Raw genomic sequence first — 15,062 nt, forward strand, 5'->3', positions numbered from 1 at the left:
ACAATTTAGTAGTTCTCACACACAATTGTCAGAAAATCGAAAGTGCAGTAGGAACAACACTCAATGCATTAGTAGTTCTCATGTGCCTTTGCATTTGCAAACCAATTGTCCACAAAAATAGATATTCAGATTCATAACAGAAACCCCAAATGTTTTAGTAGTTGACACAGAGCTTCAATGTCAAGTGTTTCACAGTCTAACTATCTGCTACAACCAATTCATGAGAAGTCAATTGTCTAACCTACAACAGTCAGAACATGACAGCTTGGCAAGTAACTTCCTTGAACAGGAGATTGTGGTGGACCAGCAAATCAAATCAACAACATCAGTAGTAACTGGAGACTGGGGCAGGCCATTGCCATGTTAACTCTCCCATAGAGGGTCTTGGACATGTTTTAACGATACAAAAATTGATTAGTAACTTGACCAGCGATGATGTTGACAACTGACATTAGGCTCCTTCATGATGTTGTCACCTGTTTAGACATCATGTTTAATTTATAAGCTCATCTGGTGAGCATAGTTATGCTCCGACTGATGTTCATTATGTATTCATAGGTTGTATACGTGAGAAAATTATGCTCCAATCAATCTCCATAAGGTATCCATAGGTTCTACGTGAGAAGAGCCTGAATTGCATTCCTGGAGAGAACAATATTATCCAAGCACGCGATACAAAACAAATTGAACCCAAATCCAAAGTTAGTGTGGATTAAAGTATAAACCTGCAAGAAAAAGTTTGAACGAAATATTGTGAGGAAATGAACCTGACACGGATGAGGAAAACAACTTTGATGCAATAAGATACTTTAGCACAGTGGATCCATGACCCAATTTTGTTTTGAAAGAGACATGGGTTAGCTTTCCATGGAGTGGCAGGTGTCGGGAGGCAGAGACATAGCGCAAGATTGCTTGCAGTTGTTTTTGAACCCGGAGAGGAAGACATGGTGGAGAAGCAGTGATCTCTTTCCGTCCTGGAGGAAGAAGTACAGGGCGTCATGTCCATCAACAATAGTGTTTAATCTTTCTGATAATACTGCCACCTAATGATGTTGTATCTTTTTCCTAGCATACTCTTGTTTTCATTCTTATTATCTAGTTCTGCAAATACCCTTTATCTATTCTGTTCAGTGAGCATGATAATAATTGACAAAAGGGAAGCATGTCGTGGACCACATATATAGCAATTAAGTGAGTCAATTACGAGAACTTGAGAAAACTGTACGTTCAATATGCAGCACTCCCAACTACACTTTGATAGAAAAATATATGCGAAAAGCATTCAGCGGATCCGCAAAGAAACTGAAGCAAGTATAACACATAGTTTAAGAACAGGGGACCCTCCCAATACTGCTATACCTGATTTTGTCAACAAAGATCATAATAGGTCGCTAGTGTCACGCCCAATATGCGATACTATCCTAAAGAGACTCGAAGGTCCCACCAAGGATAGAACCGCATATTGACACGCTTTTGCAAGGTGGATATCATTACATCAACATTACATAATAGTTGGGGATACATAAGAGAGGCATACAATGCCACATGAATACACCAATTCATCATACATAAGATCAACATCCGACTACGGATGAAACACAAACAGAAACTCAAACGACATCCACCTTGCTAGCCCAGGCTGCCGACCTGGAACCTATCCCCTGATCGAAGAAGAAGCAGAAGAAGAACTCCAAAACAAGTAACATCGCTCTCGCGTCATGATCATCGCAAAACCTGCACCTGCAACTGTTGTTGTAGTAATCTGTGAGCCACGAGGACTCAGCAATCCCATTACCATGGGTATCAAGACTAGCAAAGCTTAATGGGTAAGGAAAAGGATAGGTGGTGAGGTTGCCGCAGAGACTAAGCAATGTATGGTGGCTACCTTACGCAAATAAGAGCGAGAAGAGAAACAACGGAACAGTCGTGAAGCTAGCAATGATCAAGAAGTGATCCTGAACTCCTACTTACGTCAAACATAACCCAAAAACCATGTTCACTTCCCGGACTCCGCCGAGAAGAGACCATCACGGCTGCACACGCGGTTGATGCGTTTTAATTAAGGTCAAGTGTCAAGTTCTCTACAACCGGATATTAACAAATTCCCATCTGCCACATAACCGCGGGCACGGCTTTCGAAAGGTAATACCCTGCAGGGGTGTCCCAACTTAGCCCATTATAAGCTCCCAAGGTCAACGAAGGATATTCCTTCTCCCAGGAAGACCCGATCAGTCTCGGAATCCCGGTTACAAGACATTTTGACAATGTTAAAACAAGACCAGCAAAGCCGCCCGGTGCGCCGACATCCCGATAGGAGCTGCACATATCTCGTTCTCAGGGCAACACCGGATAGGTCAAGCTACGAGTAAAACCAGCACTCAAGTTGCCCCGAGGTGGCCCCGCAGGCTACCCGGTTCGGACCAACACTTAGAGAAGCACTGGCCCGGGGGGGGGGGGTTAAAATAAAGATGACCCTCGGGATGCACGACTCCCAAGGGAAAAAGGCTAGGTGAGGCAAATGTAAAACCAAGGTTGGGCCTTGCTGGAAGAGTTTTATTCAAAGCGAACTGTCAAGGGGGTCCCATAAATCACCCAATCGCGTAAGGGACGCAAAATCAAGGAGCATAACACTGGTATGACGGAAACTAGGGCGGCAAGAGTGGAACAAAACGCCAGGCATAAGGCCGAGCCTTCCACACTTTACCAAGTATATGGATGCATTAATTAAATAAGAGATATTGTGATATCCCAACATAAACATAATCCAACATGGAGCAATCTTCATCTTCACCTGCAACTAGCAACGCTATAAGAGGGGCTGAGCAGAGCGGTAACATAGCCAAATAACGGTTTGCTAGGAAGGGTGACAAAGGTTAGGGGTTCATGGCATTTTGGGAGGCTTGAAGAGCAAGTGATAGGTGGCGTAGCATAGTGATAGAACGAAGCAACTAGCATAGCAATGATAGTAATGAGATCCAAGGTGACGGTCATCTTGCCTGAAATCCCGCTAGGAAGAAGAACGATTCCATGAAGAAGAGGAAGCCACGAAGACGAACGAATCCTCACGATCGCAACGGCACGAGAACTATCGAGAAGAAGCACACAACATGGTAAACACACCACACATGAACAAGGCATGATGCTCAACCAAGTATGATGCATGACAAGGCTACATGAAGCTACTCATGGCAAGAGATGATGCATACAAAAGCAACGCATCAAAGCAAGTTTAAATGATGCCGGAAACAAGATATAACAATTCCGGTAAGTCCTCATATGCAAATTTCGAAATTGGTCCAGATTTGAATAAGCCTTATGTTCAAGTTGTTAAACAGCAAGTTAAGATGCACCAAGATGATCTACACGAAATTCTAGTCAAGTTACATATAAAGTTCCTTTAATTCGGAGCTACGACCTAGAAGATATGAGCAAAACAAGTTAAACATGGCATTGATGCAAAATGCATTCAAACATCATGTCAACCTCTCAAAACATGGATGCAACATGATAATATGAAACTACATGCAAAACTAAGAAAGTTTCATATAGAGCACACTCAAAACGGAGCCACGGTGCAACACATACACTCCAAACAAGATATAGCAACAATCTGTCCATAACAGCAACTAGGCATCTTGCAAGCATCAAAACAACATGCTACAACACCCTAACAAAAGGCATAGAAATGATGTATAGGTAAAGCATGACCAAACACGAACACTGAGCTATCTCCAGAAATCACTATAATATGCTCAAAAGGACATGGCAAGATTGCAAATAATAACAGTTTCACAGACTTAGCACAATTCCAGGACATGGCAGAAATAACATCAGGTTGCAAAGTTTAGAGCTATCAAACAACATGCTACAGGAACATATCATAGCAAACAAAGGCATGGCATGAATCTACTAATTGCATAGAACAAAAGTCCCTTACTGATCACGATCCAAAAAGGTACATAAGATATAATGGCACCAATGTAAACATAGCAAGTTTCATAAGCAGATTCAGACTTGGTGAAAATAACAGTTCATGGCAGAAATAACGACAAGTAGGCATGTTGGTGAGCTTGAACCATTCACCACAGAGCATTACATGGCATGTGAAGCTAACCAACAGCAAGAAGGCATATATATGAAGCTACGCATGGCAATAGCATAGTCATAGGATACATGGATATCTAGCAAAACACATGGCAAAACTGAACTTCATGTTAACAGGCTGACAGAAACATTATTTAGCAAATTTGGAGCATGATAACAACAAGCTACAGAAGGCTATAAATGCAAACAAGGGAATGGATGGATAGAGTATAATATATATAACGAAACATCCTTAGTGAACATCTCCACATTATGCATATAACTCTTGGTGGCAGCAGGTTTATATGGCAACAAAATATAACAGACTCAAGACAGCAGAAATGAGTCACAGAAACCAGCAACATCATGGAGGCAACTTTGCATGCTTGTGCTAGTCACCAAATAGATCACAAAAATACAAGACAAACACCACTGTAAAGATGGAATGATGTAGTTCAAAACACATGTAGAGCTCATGCGCATAGGATGCACACACAAAATGCAATAAAAAAGACAAATCACCAAGTTCTGTAAACAGACAGCAGTTAACAGCATATAGCACTCTTGCAACGATGATTAGGGCATCAACATGACCTCAAACAAGCATGGCACAATGTAACAAAATGAAGAGCACATCATGATGAACATTTTGATATATTATGCATGCAAAACGGAGCTATGTGCAAGAATCTACAGAAGGTCAAAGATGCACACATAAATATGGTTTTCTGGGGACGTAGTGCAAATATGGATGGGCACAGGATAGCTAAAGTGTGCACAGACAGAGGATAAGGGGTTGTTCACCATGGGCTCGGCCCAAGAAGCAGAGGAGGTTGGGCCTTGCTATTGTCCGCGGCTGGGCCTGGGCCGAAGCAGCGCTGTGGCTGGGCTGGCCGATGTGGGGCCCACGCGGGCGGACGCAGCGGTCAACGCGGGGCGCGGCGGCAGGGACGCGGCTTCCGGCGAGGTCGCCGGCAGAGGCGGCGGCTCGACAAGGAACAGAGGGTAGGCGGATCCGAGGCGGGGACGCCAGATCCGGCGAGCGCCGGTAGTCGGGGACGCGGTTCCCGGCGGCGAGGAGCTCTGGCGACGCGGTTCCTGCGAGAAGAACGGCAGCCATGGCCACGAGTGAGAGAGGGAAGGTGAGACGGGGTGGAAGGAGGAGACGGCGAGGGCGGCGTCCTGGGATCCGGCGGACGGTGGGGCGACAGAGGCGCACTCCGGCAGCGAGGTACAGACGGCGGGGTCGAGGCGCGGGAGGACGGCGGCGCTCCCCCGATCCCAAGCTGGATCGAGCGGGAGGCTTCGGGCGGCTCGGGCGCCCTGCGGCTGCGGGATCCGGGCCCCGGCGGGCTCGGCGGGCCCTAGATGGGTTCACAGGGCCGGCGGGGGTGGGAGGCGGTTGGGGAGACGTGGCGAGGCCACATGGCAGCGGGCGTTGGCTGCAGGGGCGCTGGGGGCTGATGTGGCAGCGCCCGGTTGGTCCGGGGCGCGGTTGCGGCGGCGCCAAGTGGCGGAGGTGGGATAGGCATAGGGTTGGTTTAGTCCTAAAATGGACTAGGGGAGGCTATACCCTAGCAGATTTGCTAGGGTTAGGGGAGTTTGAGGGGGGTTTCGGAGCCTCCGATCGCGATCCGACGGATCCGATCGAGAGAGGGGGTTAGGCAGGCCTAGTGGGCTGTGAGGAGGGGTTTCGGCTGAGGAGAGAGGGAAGAAATGCAGCCCCGCAAATGTTTCCGGAGAACGAAACGTCCTATGATTAAACCGGCAACGGTGCTGCTACGGATGACAGTTGGGCTATCAAACGGAGTCCGAATGCGATGAAATTTGGCAGGCGGCCTACCTACACTATAATAAGACCGCACGCCAACTTTCACCCCATTCCGAGAACATTTTTATGCCACTCATAAAATAATATTTCGGATGTGCCGCGGGTGCGTGCAAGTGTGGTTGGGCTCAGAACGGACAACGGAGAGAACCGGGGCAACCCGAACGGATGCAAGTTTTGAAAAACATGAGGATGCAATGCAGATGATGACATGGTCAAGTGGAACACGCAAGCAAATGACATGGCAACAACGACGAATAACTGAAGGACACCTGGCGCATCGGATCCGAGGCGTTACACCTAGTTTGCTACATCTTGAGGAAAGGAGCATATACACAATATTATTAGTTGAGGGTCTCTGCCACGCAATAATTTGACAAATTTGTTACCACGTTTTTTAAAACAAATTTACAGTTTTCAAGATAAAGAAAACTATTTGACAGCTTGCATGGAAGGAGTTTTTACCTTAAACTGTGAGTGTCTTCGATCAGGCCTTCTCGTGTGCTTGCTATTCCTGCACAATAGGCAAACATGACAGGCTTTGCATGAAACCAATCTGGATCAAGGTGCAAATCCATTGACGCAGCTAGTCACATAGAGGATGTGACGTTACTGAGTTGGTCCACTGATCAATGGATGCGACGGCACCATCTCGTCGACAACGACAACGTTAAGAAACAGCGTCGGCGTGGCATGCACTAATCAGTCCATGCGACAGCACAACCATTCTCATCGACAATGGCGGTAATAAGGAGCAGTGGGCATGGCATGCACTCACAGATCCTTGTTGCAGCACCACCATCTAGCGACAACAGCGGCATGGTATGTGTGTGTTGCCGTATATACCGACTCAAGAATAGTAGTATATATCGACTAAAATATTATGTCTATATACTGACTAAAAAAAGTAGTAAGCCGATTCACAAAAAGAATACTATGTATTGCCTTGCAAAAAATGTTGTATACACTGCATCTGAAAAAAAGTGTATACTTACTTCATTAAAAAGTATGTTATATACCCCCTTTGATTTAATTGCATATGCTATATACTGTCGTGCACAAAGAGCACTGTACATACTACTTGGTTGTAGATATATATAGACAAAATACAGTACAATAGTATATACTTGAAATTAGCACCTTATATACTACTTCTGATGGTAGCATATACCACAAGGAAAATATAAAAAATGACATCAGCTGTTCTAACCAATTCTAAAATGTGGTATAGAGTCCATGGTAAAAATGTGGTATATACTCCATTACGAGAAAGTTAGTATATACAATATCACAAAAATATTGTTCTGGTATATACTGATTATTGACGCCATACTCCGTCCAAAGCTCCCAAGGCACGGGAAAAAAAATAGAAGGACCGTATATTTTCAAGAGTTAGCAACTTGGCTTCTACTCTCATAGTCATAGGTGCAGTAGTATTTCCTCCGTGAATTAACATGCCTTTGCCAAAAGATGCTAATCATACATGTGACCTTGTTTCTGCAGCATAAATGGATGAAGCATCATTGATCAATACTTGGACGGGGAATGAATTGCTTCTTGTGGGAATCAGCAGAGACATTTTATTGGCAAATAAAGCTCAAATCCTGCATACTAAACTGCAGTACACTGGCAAATAGAAAGCAATGCATAGGGTATTAGGTAAATTAAAATATGGTAAGGTTCATTAGGTTAAAGCAGAACCCTTGCAATTAAAAACAAAATTGCATTGTCCTCTGTCAAATTCAATCCAATCGACCACTCTCGACTATTAGTATTAACTGAAGCACCTATTAACAAACTAACTAAACCACCATGATTGAAAAAAATATCTAAATCACCATTGTGTAGCCAGAGGATTGTACTATTGACCAAGTTCCTCGGCAAACCCAAGTTCGCGCGGTAGTGGAGATTATGCCCACGAACATGGAAATCTAGTAGTACTCCACCTAGAACACCCGTGAATTTATTCCAACCAAGTTCCATGAGAGAACTTTAGAGAAGAAAAATATGGAACTTTAGAGAAGAAAAATTACCTTGCCGAGCAACCACTGAGAACATGGTCGAATTTGCTACGCGTAGTGCGATCTTATCCGGAGACTTCCGCGCCTCGGCGGTCCAAAGTGTGGAGGGGCACAACAGGACACCATTGTTGTCACATATAGGCATCGCCGCAGGAGAGGAGAGAGTCATGTGTCATCGTAAATGCGGATGTGACGTTCGATCTGAGCGGAGGAGCAGGAGGTGGAGATAGATCAACGGACGGGACAGAGCCCGCCTCCTGCGCGGTTCCTCGACCAGCCGCATCACCGCCACACGACTGGAAGTAGCCATCGCCGCGTGCTGGTCCAAGGGAGAGGATCAAGGAGAGATATGGTTAAGGTGGCGATGGAGGTGGTGGGATGCTACAGAGGGTGGATGCGATGGGCAGTGGCGGCGGATGGGGCGGGGAGTGGAGACAATGATCTGGGCGGGGAGTGGCGGCGTGATCCATGGCAGGCGATGGGTGGGACACTGGGGATCGAGAGTTTTTTTAGATGGGGGTTTGGGATGTTAGCGATAAGAGAGGGTCATGGGCCTTTAAGAGTTTTTTCTTTGGCCTAATTAAGCACATAATTAAGTAAAAATTACATGGGTTGATCTGATGGTTTATTTTAGTATAAGTTATAAGATGGGAGTCATGATCGTGGCTTTTGTGGACTCTGCTTTTAGAGCCACTAAATATTTGAAGTACTTGGAAAGTTTTTTTAACAATTGAGCAGAATTGTAGTTAAGAATATTATGGTTAGATCTACACCGTAATAACTTGGTCCCACCAGATGAACGGTTCTTAATTACTGATTAACGTGGTAATTTCTTGGGAGTCTGTAATTAGTATAGGTATAGATAAATGTTGTGTTTTTGTTAGTGTTCTAGGCCCGCGTCTCTAGTATGGTCTAGTCTAAGACCAACACTGTACTGTCATTCAGTTTTTATTCAACTTTGTATCTCTATATTAATTATTGCTGACATTTTTCTACCATACTTAAGCCTTCCAACCTCCACATGCATCGGCTTAGTGCGTTTGACATCACCTGGTAATTGCTCTATTCAAGCTTTGAAAGTTTTAACAACAATGGTTGCTGATTGCCACCTTATGCTTGATAAGAATTGATAAGAATTTGTGACTGGGTTGTGGATTTGTGACATTCCACTACACCACCTTCCTAGTAGTTTGTAGGACCATATTCTTGTGTGTTTCTGTTTCTATTAAGTACTAACCATGACATGATCAAAAGCTGACGATGTCGACTGGGAGAACATAACAAACAAGGAGCTACACAATAAATTTGCGCAAATGGCGACTGAATAGGTGCATGACATTGAGAACAGATTGGAAAGGCCATGGAAAGGATAGATGGTTTTGAGCAAACTTTGAACACCAAGCTTGATGTCAAGTTCAATGAAGTGATTGCATCTCTGCCCCCACCTGATGCACCTCAGCAAAAACCACCACCACTTCCTGCATGTCGCCTCCCAGATCAACTTGGACGTGTAAAGCGTATTCCCACTGAGCAGGGACAAGGATCTACTATTGTTGTTGTTGCTGACAAGCAGGATGAGGTCCACGAGGGTGCAATACAAAAAAATACACTTCCGTGATAATACGTGTTTGTCATAGTAGGTCACATTTTCTATCATGCATGTACATCCATGACAATTTTACGACAGAATCAAGATAGTCATACATGTGATGTCATTGTAACACCCCGCATGTAACTTGCCATATTTGTAACTCCGACTCTTGCCATTTTCGGCTATGTGATATGTTTTTCCCTCCGTTGTCGGGTTTTGTCTTTCGTTTTGTATTTTGTCATGTCATGCATTTTCATATCATGTCATCATATGCATTGCATTTGCATACGCGTTCGTCTCATGCATCCGAACATTTTCCCCGTTGTCCGTTTTGCAATCCGGCGCTCCTATCTCCTCCGGTGCACCCCTCTTGTTTTCTTTCGTGTGCGTGTGTCAAACTTTCTCGGAATGGACCGAGGATTGTCAAGTGGCCTTAATATACCACCCGGAGACTACCGGTCAAGTTTCGTTCCATTCGGAGGTCGTTTGGTACTCCAACGGTTAACCGGGCATCCGCAAAGTCCATTTGAGTGTCCAGGAAAAACCCCTCCAAAACCAGCCCAAAACCCACCAAACTCTCTTCCATGCTCTAGGTCGTTCGATCACGATCGTGTGGGCGAAAACCGCACCTCATTTGGAGTCTCCTAGCTCCCTCTACCTATTTATACGTGGGCATCCAGAAAAACGAAACTGCAGACGAAACCCTAGCTTCTCCCTCCGCACCGCGCCGGACGCGTCCGCTCCGGCCGGACAACGTCCGCCGCGCGCCCGGCCAACCGGAGCGCGCCACGTCACCGCGCGCCGCCGCCCGCGCCCGCGGGCCGCCCGAGCCCGCGGCGAGCCCTCCCGGGCCCGAGCCGGCCGCCGCCTCCGCGCCATCGCCGCCCGCCCGCGCCGCCGCCGGCCGGCCCCGCCGCCGCCGCCATCGCCACCGGCCGGCCCCGCCATCTCCGCCGCCGGCCGACGCGGCCCCGCTGCCACCCGCCGCCGGCCTCCCCTCCGGTACCCGCCGCCGACCTCCACCGCCGCCCTCCTTCCTCCCTCCGGCGAGCTCCGGCCACCGGTGGCCGAGCTCGAGCTCTCGATCCAGATCCGATCGATTCAGTACGTGCCCGTTGACTTTCTCGCCCCCCCTTTTCTCTCCAAGTCCTGAAAATTCTTCAGCATGTGCCCCTGCTCTCGATGCTATAACTTTATTCATGTAGCTCCGATTCGCGCGTGTAAAATGTCAAATTGTTCGCCTCGTGATGCTCTTCATTTTGTGCAATTGCACCATGTTCATTAGAGGTCATATTGATGCCCAAATCTTCGTTGGAAGAGGGCTAGTTGCTGTTATTCTTTGGTTCTTATCAGAACTTGGAGATTTGTCATTTTTGTATCATTTAATCTGTGCATCTTTTGAGCATGAGCTCTACATGTGTTTTGAAGTATGCCATGCCATCTTTCTGGTGTGTAGTCCATGTATTTCTGTGATCTCTTTGGTGACTAGCACAAGCATGCAAAGTAGGCCCCGTAATATTTCTGATTTCAGGGACAGTGATTTCTCCAAGTCCTTGTCTGCTGTAATTTTGTTGCCATGTAAACTTGATGCTACAGAGAGATCCATGCATATTTTGGAGATGTTCATTAAGGATGTTTTGTAGCTATAGTTGTAATTGATCCGTTACTTCCCTTGTTTACAATTATGGAGTACCATAGCATGACTCGATCTTGCTCTACTTTTGCTATAAAATATTTCTGGCAGATTCTTAACATGATATGCAATTTTGCCAAGCTTTTTGTAGTTGATATATACATGCTATGCTTTTGTTCTTGCCATGGTTAGCTTCATAAACATGCCATCTTGCTGTAGGTATTCTTGGTTTGTCATGCATTGCTCTGTAGTGAGTGCATCAATCTCACAAAGAGGCCTACATATTAATATTTCTGACATGCACTGTTTTCTGCCAAGTCTGAAACCTGATAACGAAACTTGCTATGTTTACATGCTTGCCATCATATCTTCTGGTCCTTTTTGGCTTATGGTCAGTAAGGGACTTTTGTCATGTGCATTTAGTAGAACACTGGCATGCCTTGTTTTGCTATGTTGAGTTCTTGTAGCATGTTGATTTCGTGATCTGAACATTGCTACCTGATGCTGTTTACTGCCATGTCCAGTTTTTCACAAAGTCTGTGAACCTGTAATCTTTTGCACTGTTGTCATGCTTGTTTGAGCTTGATGTGTTGTGAACTAGCCGTAGCTCAGTGTTCATCTTTTGTCAAGCATCTCCTGTAGAGTACTGCCATGTGCTTTGTTGCTATGTTGGGGTGATGTAGCATTGTTGTTTGTTGCATTTTAAGTGCTATCTTGCTGTTTATCGCAGATTATTGTCATTCTTGTTTTGCTTGCCATTTGCAAACCGTGCATCCGATTCCGGTGATCTTTATATCGATTTCGACCGAAATCATCTCATCTTTCCAGTGGCATACTTGGTTTGCCAAGTTACTGCCATGTTCATCATTTTCCTTCCGGAGCACGCATATGCATCGCATATCATATCTTGAATATCACACATGTTTTGCATCATGTTGCTTGTGCATTTCTCGTTGTTGATTGTGGTTCCGTTTGTTTGTGTTCTTGTTTTGGGTAGAGCCGGGAGAAGAGTTCATGAACGAGGAACCTGTCGAGTACGCTTACGAGGATCAAGCTTTCGACAACTCTGAGAACCTTGCAGGCAAGATGACCATCCCTCGAAATCACTTCTATCTTTGCTATGCTAGTTGTTCGCTCTATTGCCATGCTCGCTACCTATCACTTGCTATATCATGTCTCCCATTTTAGCCATGTCAGCCCTAACCATCCTTCACTAGCAAACCATTGTTTGGCTAAGTTACCGCTTTTGCTCAGCCCCTCTTATAGCGTTGCTAGTTGCAGGTGAAGTTGAAGTTTGTTCCATGTCGGAACATGGTTATGTTGGGATATCACAATATCTTTTATTTAATTAATGCATCTATATATTTGGTAAAGGGTGGAAGGCTCGGCCTTATGCCTGGTGTTTTGTTCCACTCTTGCCGCCCTAGTTACTGTTATACCGGGATTATGTTCCTTGAGTTTGCGTTCCTTACACGGTCGGGTGATTTATGGGACCCCCTTGACAGTTCGCCTTGAATAAAACTCCTCCAGCAAGGCCCAACCTTGGTTTTACCATTTGCTACCTAAACCTTTTCCCCCGGGTTTTCGCGAGCCCGAGGGTCATCTTATTTTAACCCCCCCGGGCCAGTGCTCCTTCGAGTGTTGGTCCGAACTGAGCAGACTGCGAGGCCCCCTCCTGGAAACTCGAGGTCTGGTTATACTCGTAGGATGTCTCATCCGGTGTGCCCTGAGAACGAGATATGTGCAGCTCCTAACGAGATATGTCCGGTTGTAGATTACTTGTCACTTGACCCAATTAAAATACATCAACTGCGTGTGTAGCCGTGATGGTCTCTTCTCGGCGGAGTCCGGGAAGTGAACATGGTCTGTGTATGTATGACGTAAGTAGGTGTTCAGGATCACTTCATGGTCATTGCTAGATGACGTCCGTTCCGTTGCTTCTCTTCTCGCTCTCATTTGCGCAAGTTAGCCACCATATATGCTTTTGCCGCTGCAGCTCCACCTCACTACACCTCCTTTTCCTTCAAGCTTAAATAGTCTTGATCTCGCGGGTGTGAGATTGCTGAGTCCCCGTGACTCACAGATTCTACCAAAACAGTTGCAGGTGCCGACGATGCCAGTGCAGATGATGGCGTCGATCTCAAGTGGGAGTTCGACGAGGAACGTGGTCGTTACTATGTGTCTTTTCCTGATGATCAGTAGTGGAGACCAGTTGGGACGATCGGGGATCTAGCATTTGGGGTTGTCTTATTTTCATCTGGATTTTGACCGTAGTCGGTCTATATGTTTGTATTTTGGATGATGTATGATGATATTTATGTATTGTGTGAAGTGGCGATTATAAGCCAACTCTTTATCCCATTCTTGTTCATTACATGGGATTGTGTGAAGATGACCCTTCTTGCGACAAAACCACTATGCGGTTATGCCTCTAAGTCGTGCCTCGACACGTGGGAGATATAGCCGCATCGTGGGCGTTACTAGTTGGTAATCAGAGCCATCCCCGACTTAGGAGCCCCCTGCATGATCGAATCGCTGGCGTTGTTGAGTCTAGATTAAAAATGTTTTGAGTCTTAGGATTATATATATCGGAGAGTAGGATTATTTTTACTCCTCAGTCCCGTCGTCGCTCTGGTGAGGTCTCCTGACGTAGAAGTTTTGACTATCCTCTCCTCAAATTTCACAAAAAAATAATTTAGGATCACGCGGGTATCTTGGAATCGTTTCGATGGTTTTGTGACGAGAACATTGTTCTTGGTGCCTCCTGTCATTTAGGGGTTGTGGCAGTGTCCCGGGGAGTTGAGCTCCGAGGTGTTGTCGTCACAATTTTATCGTTGCAGTTCTGGAATACCTTAGTTTCGCCGACATCGAAATCTCTTTTATGCAGTTGTTGGTGAGATCACCTCGACGCCACCCAGTACTGGGGCGGGAGTTCGGGAGTATTGCCATAACTTGTATAACGGATGTTTTTCGAAGGTTGAGGTAAACGATTTCCGAAGGTTTCTTGGTTATGTGTTGACGGATGGATACAGCTGGATCTAGGGATTGTTAGTTTGGGTGATATATTTTGTGTCCCCTGTATCCCCTACACCAGATTGCATAACCAGAAAGTTTCGGGAGTTTATAAGTGGGAATTCAAGTAGCTTTAGGATATCTTTCCGACAGACGCATGATATGAGATTGGGGTTCGACGTATAGTGGTCCGCCTGTATACGGTTGATTTTACAGTGGTCTCGTTGTGTCTTAAAGAGTCCATGGCTTTGCCGACTCGGGGACGCTTCGTATGTCATGTGCACAGCCTTGTACATGATGGTGCTGTACGATTGAGCCCGTGTGGGCCCCACCACGAAAACTTCGGACGAAATATCTATCATATGTTTGTTTCGGCTTATTCTGCAAGCCAATACTTTGTTTTATTTTGTATTGTGGTATTCGAGTTTCTTCGAATTCATATGTTCACTCCATATCTTTTTCAAGTGGCTTCTCAACTTATGGAAGTGTGATGATTTACTACGGAATTCATTCGTTCATCTTCGTTCGAATGTTTATTGTGAAGACTATATGTTGCAATTTCTATCCGTTGATTCTACTTATCTATTTGTCTATCAAGATGCTAACGGATGTCACCCTCTTCAGGATGGCTCCGCCAACGCGTCAGAATCCGGATCGCAATGAAGGGAGTCAAGCGAACCCTCCGCCACCACCTCCACCTCCGGAGGCATGGCAGGCTATCATGGCAGCCACCAACGCCAATGCTCAGATGATTCTGCAACTCTTGCAAGAACGTACTCAAGGGCAAGGAAATCAAGGCAATCAAGGTCAAGGCAACAATCAGTTTCACTTTGCCACTCTCAACCAGTTTCTCGCAAATCAGCCCAAGTCTTTCAGCTACTGTGCCGAGCCCAC

At 45.7% G+C, this 15,062-nt stretch overlaps 1 long non-coding RNA gene across 1 annotated transcript; it reads right to left on the reverse strand.

Annotated features, from left to right (window-relative positions):
* Nucleotides 1-1,363: 1,363 nt before the first annotated feature.
* LOC109735410 (uncharacterized) lies at nt 1,364-8,463 on the reverse strand. Its single transcript, XR_002226117.4, has 4 exons — nt 7,945-8,463; nt 6,377-7,408; nt 2,997-3,085; nt 1,364-1,746 (listed from the first exon to the last, which is right to left on the reverse strand). It is a non-coding gene; the product is annotated as an uncharacterized lncRNA (long non-coding RNA).
* Nucleotides 8,464-15,062: the final 6,599 nt, after the last annotated feature.

This window comes from Aegilops tauschii, chromosome 4 (assembly GCF_002575655.3).
Source record: "Aegilops tauschii subsp. strangulata cultivar AL8/78 chromosome 4, Aet v6.0, whole genome shotgun sequence".
Taxonomy (NCBI): domain Eukaryota; kingdom Viridiplantae; phylum Streptophyta; class Magnoliopsida; order Poales; family Poaceae; genus Aegilops; species Aegilops tauschii.